Source organism: Carlito syrichta, unplaced genomic scaffold (assembly GCF_000164805.1).
Source record: "Carlito syrichta isolate Samal-C Ts95f unplaced genomic scaffold, Tarsius_syrichta-2.0.1 Scaffold305129, whole genome shotgun sequence".
NCBI lineage: Eukaryota > Metazoa > Chordata > Mammalia > Primates > Tarsiidae > Carlito > Carlito syrichta.
The window spans coordinates 22,688-30,875 of record NW_007249225.1 but is presented as its reverse complement, the minus strand read 5'-3'; the positions used below and the strand labels follow the sequence as shown (position 1 = coordinate 30,875).

Genomic DNA, 8,188 nt, shown 5'->3' with positions numbered 1-8,188 from the left:
GGCCCGCCCAACGCTGCCCGGGCCTGCGCTGACTGCTGCCGGGCCCACGCCCCGTGGCCCTTGCGCCTGCCCTTGCCCAGCAGCAGAGGGGGCTTCTGGGCCTGACTTCGCACCCAAGACCCAGAGTTCAGCGGCTCTCTTTCTGACACAGCCGGGAAGGGAGGGCCTTGTTCTTGACACCTCATGTCCTTGCGATCACCAGGGAATGGGTGAAAGGCGGGGCCTCGTTTGGAATGGGGAACGACTGTCCCTTCCGCTGGGGCCAGGCGTGTCTCAGGCAAGACCCCCAGAGGGCTGCCCAGCGTCTGTCCTACCCCGTGGTCCGTGGAGAGGGCTCTCCCTGATGACCGCTGCCCTGCCTGTTGTTGCGTGGCCAGGGAAGGAAGGGTTTCAGAGTCAAGGAAGGTGCTGGGAGCTTGAACAGGGCTTGTGTGGAGAGGCCTGAAGTCGTCAGCTCTGAACCTTTCTCAAGCTGAACCTTTCTCTGCCTTCACCGCTAGGCCATAGAAGGGTGGGCTGCTGCGAGCCCAGATGCCCTCTGACCTGGTGTGGCAGTGTGCCGGGAGCGTGCCGTGGCTCTGCCGGCCTTGCTGGCTTTGTGATTTTATGCAGGTTTTCTTCATTCGTGAGCCAGGGACTCCTACTTAGCAGACTGCTTGGTGAGGAATAGAAAGTAGAAACGTGAGGCGGCTGGCACATAGTGACAGTGGCTGCTCTGCTCGTGTCCATCATCTCGTCCAACCCTCAGCCCACAGACAAGGAGGGTGGACCCAGGGAGGGCAGCCCAGGGTTCTGCACATTCCACTCTTCCCCCTGCCTTGGAGGAGAAGACGGATCCATGGGCAGGGTGGATCAGGCCAGCAACCTCCTGTGGCACTTGGGTTTGCCCAGGAAGGGCTTAAGCTACCAGGCTCAGGAGCTGGCAGGTCCTGACAGATGGGGGTCCCGGGCACACCTGGAGACAGTTCTGGAGCCAGCAGGCTTTTGGAAAAGTAGGCTCCCCCAGCCTGAGTAGGGTATTGCAGCTACCATGACCACCCTGAGTCAGTGGTCAGTGTTCTGGTCTGGCTTTCTCATCATAGGGGCCAGAATGTGGATCCTGGAATTCCGTATGGGTGCAGGGGTGGGGCTGTGTGTGTGGTGGTGTTAGGTTGGGAGTGTGTGGGTGAGTGGTGGCCTTCCTTTATGAGTAGCTGCCTTTTGGGAAGTGGCAGCCAGTGCTGTGACTGCGATTGCAGCTTTATCAGGTATTAGGCTTCCACTTTGGAGATGAGGGAACCAAGGCTCAGAGGTGATAGGATTTGGTTACAGCAAGAGACTAGAATCAAACTGCCCTGATTTCAGCCTCTGTTCCACCAAGCCACCTCCCCACAAAACTGTAACCTGGCCTTCTCTGGTCTGGAGGGAATTCAGCCGGTGAGCCTTTAGGCTTCTACATCTGCAGCTCCTGCCTGGTGACCGTGAGCTTGGGTTCAAACAGAGCCCCTTCTTGTCTCAGTTGGGAGCAGTAGTCCCGCCATGCCTTGGCCCCGGCCAGGAGCACTTCCTCAGGGCTGTGCTGGCCTCCCACACGGGCTTGGCTGTGCCCCTGTGATCCTGCTCCTCTTGCCACTTGGAGAAGCCCCTGGACTGTGCTGATTCTCTGACCAGTTGGGGGAGTTTCTGGTTCTCGAGGGGACCTGTTTGGTGCAGGGTTGGGTATTTATGGCGATGCAGTCCCCTGCTCCACGCACATATGCACAGACAAGTGTGGCAGTCAGGTGGTCCTGCTGCATCACGGCCACGCCCAGAGTCGCTTAACTTAGCCTCCAGTCAGCATGTGACTGAGATCCTCGCAGTCAGAGGCAGGCTGCTTCCCATGGCAGTGGCAGTGTAGCTGGCGTCTGTAGTCGACGTGCATGCAGATGCTCACGTGGGGTGGGCCCATGGTACAAACTGGACTCAAAACTTCCTTCTCGCTGAACTGTTCATACAAGAGTAATGAAATAATGCAGCCAGGACATCTTCCAGAGTAATTTGTTCTCAAAGCTGCTGTTTGACTCCTGGGCATCCTCAGAAGAGCCTGGGTCAGCTTCCTGACTGAATATGCACTGGGATGCAGCTCCTGAGAGACGTGCTGCTCTGTTTCTGCCCCTTTTCTGCATCTTCCAGGGCTCCTGGGGCAGGGCCGGGCCCCCACGCAGTTGGGCCTGGATGGGCTTTGCCCGGCAGAGCCCTGGAGTGTTCTGTGCCTGGCGCTGAGGCTCTCCTGTCCTGCCCGCTAACCCTCTGCGTCTTGGCCCTCCTAATGTTTCCTCCTGGCAGCTTGGAATCTCCTTGTCTTCCTTCCTCTCTGGCTCCTCTCCAGTTTTTACTCCTTGGGACACTGCTTATGTTTTTCTCTCTTCTAGGAGGGACTCCAAAGCCAGAGCCAGAGCAGGTGATAAGAAACTACACCGAAGAGCTGAAACCCCCCCTCCTGATGAGGTATGTGTCCCAGGAGCCAGACTGCTTTTGTTTTGGTTGGAAACAAGGGCTTACTCCAGATGGAAATGGCACCTGCCTGTTCTCACTCAAAGGTACTTCCCAGGTGCCTCTGGGTACCAGAGGCCATGCTCCAGGCACTTTGGTTGAATCTCCTGGTCTCCCGTTGGAGGCGGCCATGGCTGCCGAGACCCGCATCGTTCTGGTCTGAGCTCCACTATGATGGAGCTGCAGTCCTGAGCAAAGCTCTTCCTCTGTTGGCCCTGGCCTCTGTGGCAGGCCGCAGGCTTCCTGGGGCCAGGGTCCTGGAGACAAGGGATGAGTGAGTTTGCCCCACTCCCCTGGGCTGATGGTGGTATAAGAAGTGAGGCCATCCTGCCCCTCTAGCTATGGGAGAGCTGGTCAGGGTTCCTGTAATTCACAGACCAACCACATTCTTGTTGCAGCTTCCGTTGAACCTGAACCTTTCTGCTGAGCCACTTTTTTTTGGGGGGGGGTCTCACTCTGTTGCCCAGACTGGAGTGCAGTGGCACGCTCATAGTCACCACAGCCTCAACCTGCCGGGCTCAGGTGATCCTTGTGCCTCAGCCTTCCAAGTAGCTGGAACCATAGGCATGCGCCACCACACCTGGCTAATTTTTTGATTTATTGTAGAGACAAGGTCTCGCCAAGTTGCCCAGGCTGGCTGAGCCATGTTTTGAGGGCTGCAGCACACTTTTCCCCAATTTGAACAGAGTCCGGAGATATTGGAGGGGCGGGTTAAAGGTCAGGCGTGCCAGCACTGAACTGAGATCTCCTTTCACTTGCTTCTTTCCCCTGCAAGTTGAGTACATGAAAGAATCTGGTTAGTGAGGGTTTGGATGGAAGCCCTCGTGTGCCCACTGCTTCCTCATGCCCTCGCCGTGTTCCTCCCCAGCACTCAGGTCTCTCTCTCCTTGCCCTTGTGCTCATATGACTCCTTCTGTCCAAGCTGCTGCCTACTGAGCCACCTACAGCTCAGAGTGTGGGGCCACTCCCTGCTTGAAACCCCTCAACAGGACCCCCTGACTCACAAGGTGAAGCCCCACCCCTGAGCATGGCATCTGGTCCTCTCCCAGCTCTCATCTCCTGCCCTCACCCGCGCCTTGCCTCCTTTAGGTGCCCACGTGCTGATGCATGTTGCAGAACATTCTCTTCCCTCTTGCTGGCTTGCCTGTTCTGCACTTGTCATCGTGACAACTCTTGTCTCCCCTGTGAGACCCAGCTCCGAGGGCCTTGGCCCGGGAGCCTGCCCTGCTTGGCCATCTTGGGCCCGTGCTCCTGTAAGCCCTTTCAGGACACAGAGCCCGGTGACTCATCTGTGTTCCCAGCCTCTGGAACACACACTACTGAATTGACTTTGAGCATAATTCCGGTGTTTCAGCAGATGAAAGCCTTTTTCTACGAGACTCCCTGTTTCAGCCCCGCCGACTGTTGGCAAGCTGCCCTGGGTTTGGTCTCCCTCCAGGACTGCATCATCTGTGTGGAGAGACAGGCCGTGGCGTCTGGGTACAGCCATGTGACTGACGCAAGGCCCTCGGGCCCGTGGCTGTGGCCGCCTCACCAAGTGCAGCCATGCCTTCCACCTGCTATGCCTGCTGGTCATGTACTGCAGTGGGAACAGGGTGTACGTGACTGGCCTGCAGCTGGGGGGCGGAGGTGGCTGTGGGACCGCGGCTTGGACGAAAGACGGTCCTGGGTGTCGAGTTGACTTAGAGGCCTTTCTGGAGGCCCAGCTGGCTCTCCAAGGCCTGCTCCGTGCTTCCGGCAGAGGGGCCCCCCAGCTTCTCCAGCCAGGCTCTGGGAGATCCTGGGCTTCTCGAGTAGCAGGCTCCCATCCTACCTTGGCTGCTGATAAGTACTTCATACGTCTGGTCTCCCATCTTCCTTGCAACATCTCTGTGCAGTCGACATGGTGCTGTTGAGGACAAGGCTCAGAAAGGGGACTGTGTCCAGGCCACCCCACTGGCAGGTGAAGAGCCAGGCTTCCAGGCAGAGCTGAGCGGCACCCAGGCCACCCAACACGGGAAGAGTCCCACTCAGCTGCTCTGCCTTCCGTGGAGTTGAGCGGGAATGGACAGGCTGGGGGAGGATAAGAGAACCAAGTCCTATGACCGCCTTCCCCGCCTGGTTGGGACTCTCTGTCCAGTATTCCTGTGCTGTTCCGTAGCACCAGCAGATGAAGCACAGGGTTTCTGTTGATTTTAAACATGATTCAACTGGAGACTTTTATTCATGGACCTAATTTTCCTGCTTGCTGCCAGTCTCCTGTTATCTCACCCCTTTAATGGAAATTGTGCAACGAATTTCTGGTCTAAAACTTAGCTTTCTGAGAAAACTGCTGAACCTGGGTTTAGGGAGGGGAGACAGCAGGCTGGCCTGCTTTTTCCATCTAGACCTGGAGGTGACGAGGTGCTCTCAGGGCCACCAGCTCCATCTGTTGTGTTTGCCTTAACTCAGGATGGAAGTTTGCAAGGCCCTTCCTGCAAGACCATCTATGGAGAGAAAACGGGAACCCAGCCCCGGGGGAAGATGGAGGTGTTACGGTTCCAGATGTCACTCCCAGGCCATGAGGGCTGTGGGACCATACTCATAGCTTATCACATTCCTCACGGCATCCAGGTGAGGGGAACCCGGCGTGAGGGCAGCCTCTAGGGACCCTTCTGGAGTCTGTCAATCCCAGGCTCTTCTCCTCCGACCTCACCCCTCTCCCCAAAGTCAGCCCCTTGGGTCAGGGGTGAGGACACCTCGACTGCCAAGCTCAGGCTCCCAACGTCCTTTGGAGCCATGGATGGGGAGGGCCAGGAGTCAGGAGTTGTGCTGAGGGTTAGGGCAAGCTCGTCAGGCTGTGGAAGCAAAGAGGTGGCCTTCCGCCCTTTTCCTGACCTGGGGAAGGCTTTCTGGAGGAAGGGACATCTCAGCTGGGATTATGCTGGGCAGAAGACCAAGCAGAAGGAACCCCGTGTTGAGGGGCTGGAGAATTGGGTTCCCATGGCAGAGTATACATCGAAGAACGCTCCAGTGGGCAGAGTGTGGGTGGGGGGCTGAGGAGTGGAGCAGGACCAGCCACGTGCCCGGACTCAGGCCTGAGCTGGGAGTGCCAAGGCCTTGTCTGGAAGACAGGAACCCAAGCGCAAGGCCCCAGGGTTCCAGTGGAGACCAGAGGGGAGCCTGGCCCTTTAGGTTTCCCACCTTGGGCCAGGTGGATCTCAGAGCCTGGGGCAGGGTGGGAAGCCAGGGCAGCCATGGGCACTGGAGCCTGATGGGGCCCGTCCGTGGCCAGCAGGTCCGTTTACCTTGTCGAGCCATGTGTCTTTCCCCTGTTTTCTCTCCACTTCTCCATGGCTCAGAGGGAAGCTTATAAACATTCCAGACAGGGTTAGCACCTCAGAGTGGAGGAGGATTTTGAGTTGTCCCTGTGTGGCAGAGGGCAGAAAACAGGTCACCAGCCATCCTAACCCTTCACCCTCCCATCCAGTCGGCCGCTGCCGTCCCACGCACCTGCTCCAGTCAATTCAGGAGAAGGTGTGCAGCCTGATGTGTGGGAGGTGCGGCCCTTCCATTCAGGGCAGGGAACTCACATCCAGAGGGTCACCAAAGAAACAAGAGGTCTGTCCCTGCCTTTGAAGTGTTCCTGGTGTCACCTGGGAAAGAGAAAGTCAGCATCTAGTGCCAGGTGGGTGGTGCAGGCTCAAGGGAGGGCCTTGGGTAGGAGGCCACGCTCACTTGAAGTGACTCTGGTCACTTCAAGAATGAGAAAGGTCAAGGAACGAGGCTGGGCCTCCGTGACCCGAAAGCCTGCCACTGAGGGCGGGGCCTCAGAGCACTCTCCCCTTGTGTCTGTTCCTCTTGCAGGGTCCTGAACACCCCAACCCAGGAAAGCCGTTCACCGCCAGGGGGTTTCCCGCCGGTGCTACCTTCCAGACAATGCCCAGGGCCGCAAGGTAAAGGCCCCACTGCCCACCCAGGGGACAGGAAGGGCCCTGATCCAGCTTCAGGAGGCCAGGCAGCCACTTGGCTCTGCCTCTGCAGCAGCAGGACAAGGGCCGGGCCGGGTGTTGGCTGCTCCTTCCCAGGGGCCTGCTGTGGGTCCAGGGAGGGAGGGCCCGACCTCACAGGGTCTGAGTGAGGGGAGCCTGCCTTCTGGCAGCCTGGCGGCTGGGTCACAAGCTCTTCAGGGTCAGGGAGGGACTGGGGGCCGCTTGAGACCCAGTGGCCCGGGATGACCTGAGGAGTCGTGTCTGCACTTAGACCTGAGTAGAGATGAGCAGCTCTGAGAAGGTCAGGACGAGCTTTCCGGGCAGGCAGGACACTGTATGGTCTCTCAGGTGTAATGAACTGCATGGTGAGGGCACGTGAAGGCCTGCCCTGGGATTGATTCTGAGCACTGGCTGAAGCCACAGGAGGCGGAGCTGCTGGTCTTAGGTCTGGAAAAACTCCTCTGGCCATGTGGAAAGGACTGGATCTCGATGACTGAGTGTAGACGGGGAGCAGGGAGGGAGACCTGGACCCCACCACAGAGGTGGGGAGGGGTTTTGTCTAGCTGGGCTTTTCTTTTTTTTTGAGTAGAAATCTCACGTTGTCACCCAAGCTGGAGTACAGTGGCATGCTCACGGCCACCACAGCCTCGACCTGCTGGGTTCAGGTGATCTTTCCTTCTCAGCCCTCCTAGTAGCTGGAAGCACAGGCGTGCGCCACCATACCTGGCTAATTTTTTCATTTATTGTAGAGACGAGGTCTCACCATGTTGTGCAGACTGGTCTCGAACCCCTGGGCTCAGGCAGTCCTCTCGCCTCCGCCTCCCAGTGTGCTGAGGTCATAGGTGTGAGCCACCGTGCCTGGCCCAGCTGGGCTTTGGAAGCACGGAGGCCTCAAGGATGGGGCCTAGGTGTTGCCTTGGTGACCAAGTGAGTAGCAGTGCCCAGCACTGAGGTGGAGCAGGTGTGGGTCAGAGCCCAGGCTTGTATGGATCCTGTTGGCTCAGCAGCTCTGAGGGGTCCGCACAGAGAGCTCAAGTGCCAGGGACGGGGTGAGGCCATCTGGGAGGGAGCAGGATGAAAAGCCTGAACCTGCCCGCTCGCTGGGCCCCTCCTCCTCGTCTCCTCCCCTTTGCCCGCTTCCCTTCCTTCTGGGGCAGGTCCTGGAGCTCCTGAACGTGGCCTGGAAGAGGCGACTCATCTTCACAGTAGGGACGCCCAGCACCACGGGCGAGACCGACACCGTGGTGTGGAACGAGATCCACCACAAGACAGAGGTGGACCGCAACGTGACGGGCCATGGCTGCCCTGAGCCTAACTACCTGCAGAACGTGCTGGCCGAGCTGGCGGCCCAGGGTGCAACCGAAGACTGCCTGGGGCAGCAGTGACTGCCAGCTCCACCACCCCTGCCTTGGTGGCCACCCACTTTCCTTGGCAGGCGGGACTGCCCCTGGGTGGGCCAGCAGGAAGGGGTCTGTCCTGAGAGGCTGGATGTTCGCTGGGGCACAGGGTGTGCTCCACCTGAAGCCAGGGTTTCTCCTGTCTGCTTCTCTGTCCGCCCCTCCAGGTTCGGGGCTGTTGGGAGTTGGGCATCCCTGGGGAGTGGCGCCTGTGGGGTTAAGATGCAGCTACCTCAGGGCACAGGGCCCCTCTGTCCTTCAGGGGCTGCTTTGGGCCCACAGTGCCCCGGGCCTGGCGTGGGGCGAGCAGACACTGCCCCAGCCTGGGCG

The 8,188-nt window shown here is 58.8% G+C and overlaps 1 pseudogene across 1 annotated transcript in view; it reads left to right on the top strand.

The window, feature by feature from the left end:
• LOC103263501 overlaps positions 1–7,846 on the top strand; it is a 14,966-nt pseudogene extending 7,120 nt beyond the window's left edge. The window contains exons 3-7 of the transcript XR_002482143.1: positions 2,391–2,466; positions 3,950–4,106; positions 4,942–5,103; positions 6,337–6,425; positions 7,619–7,846. The product of XR_002482143.1 is annotated as a probable E3 ubiquitin-protein ligase DTX2 (transcript). The remainder of the gene's footprint in view (positions 1–2,390; positions 2,467–3,949; positions 4,107–4,941; positions 5,104–6,336; positions 6,426–7,618) is intronic.
• The last annotated feature ends 342 nt before the right edge of the window (positions 7,847–8,188 follow it).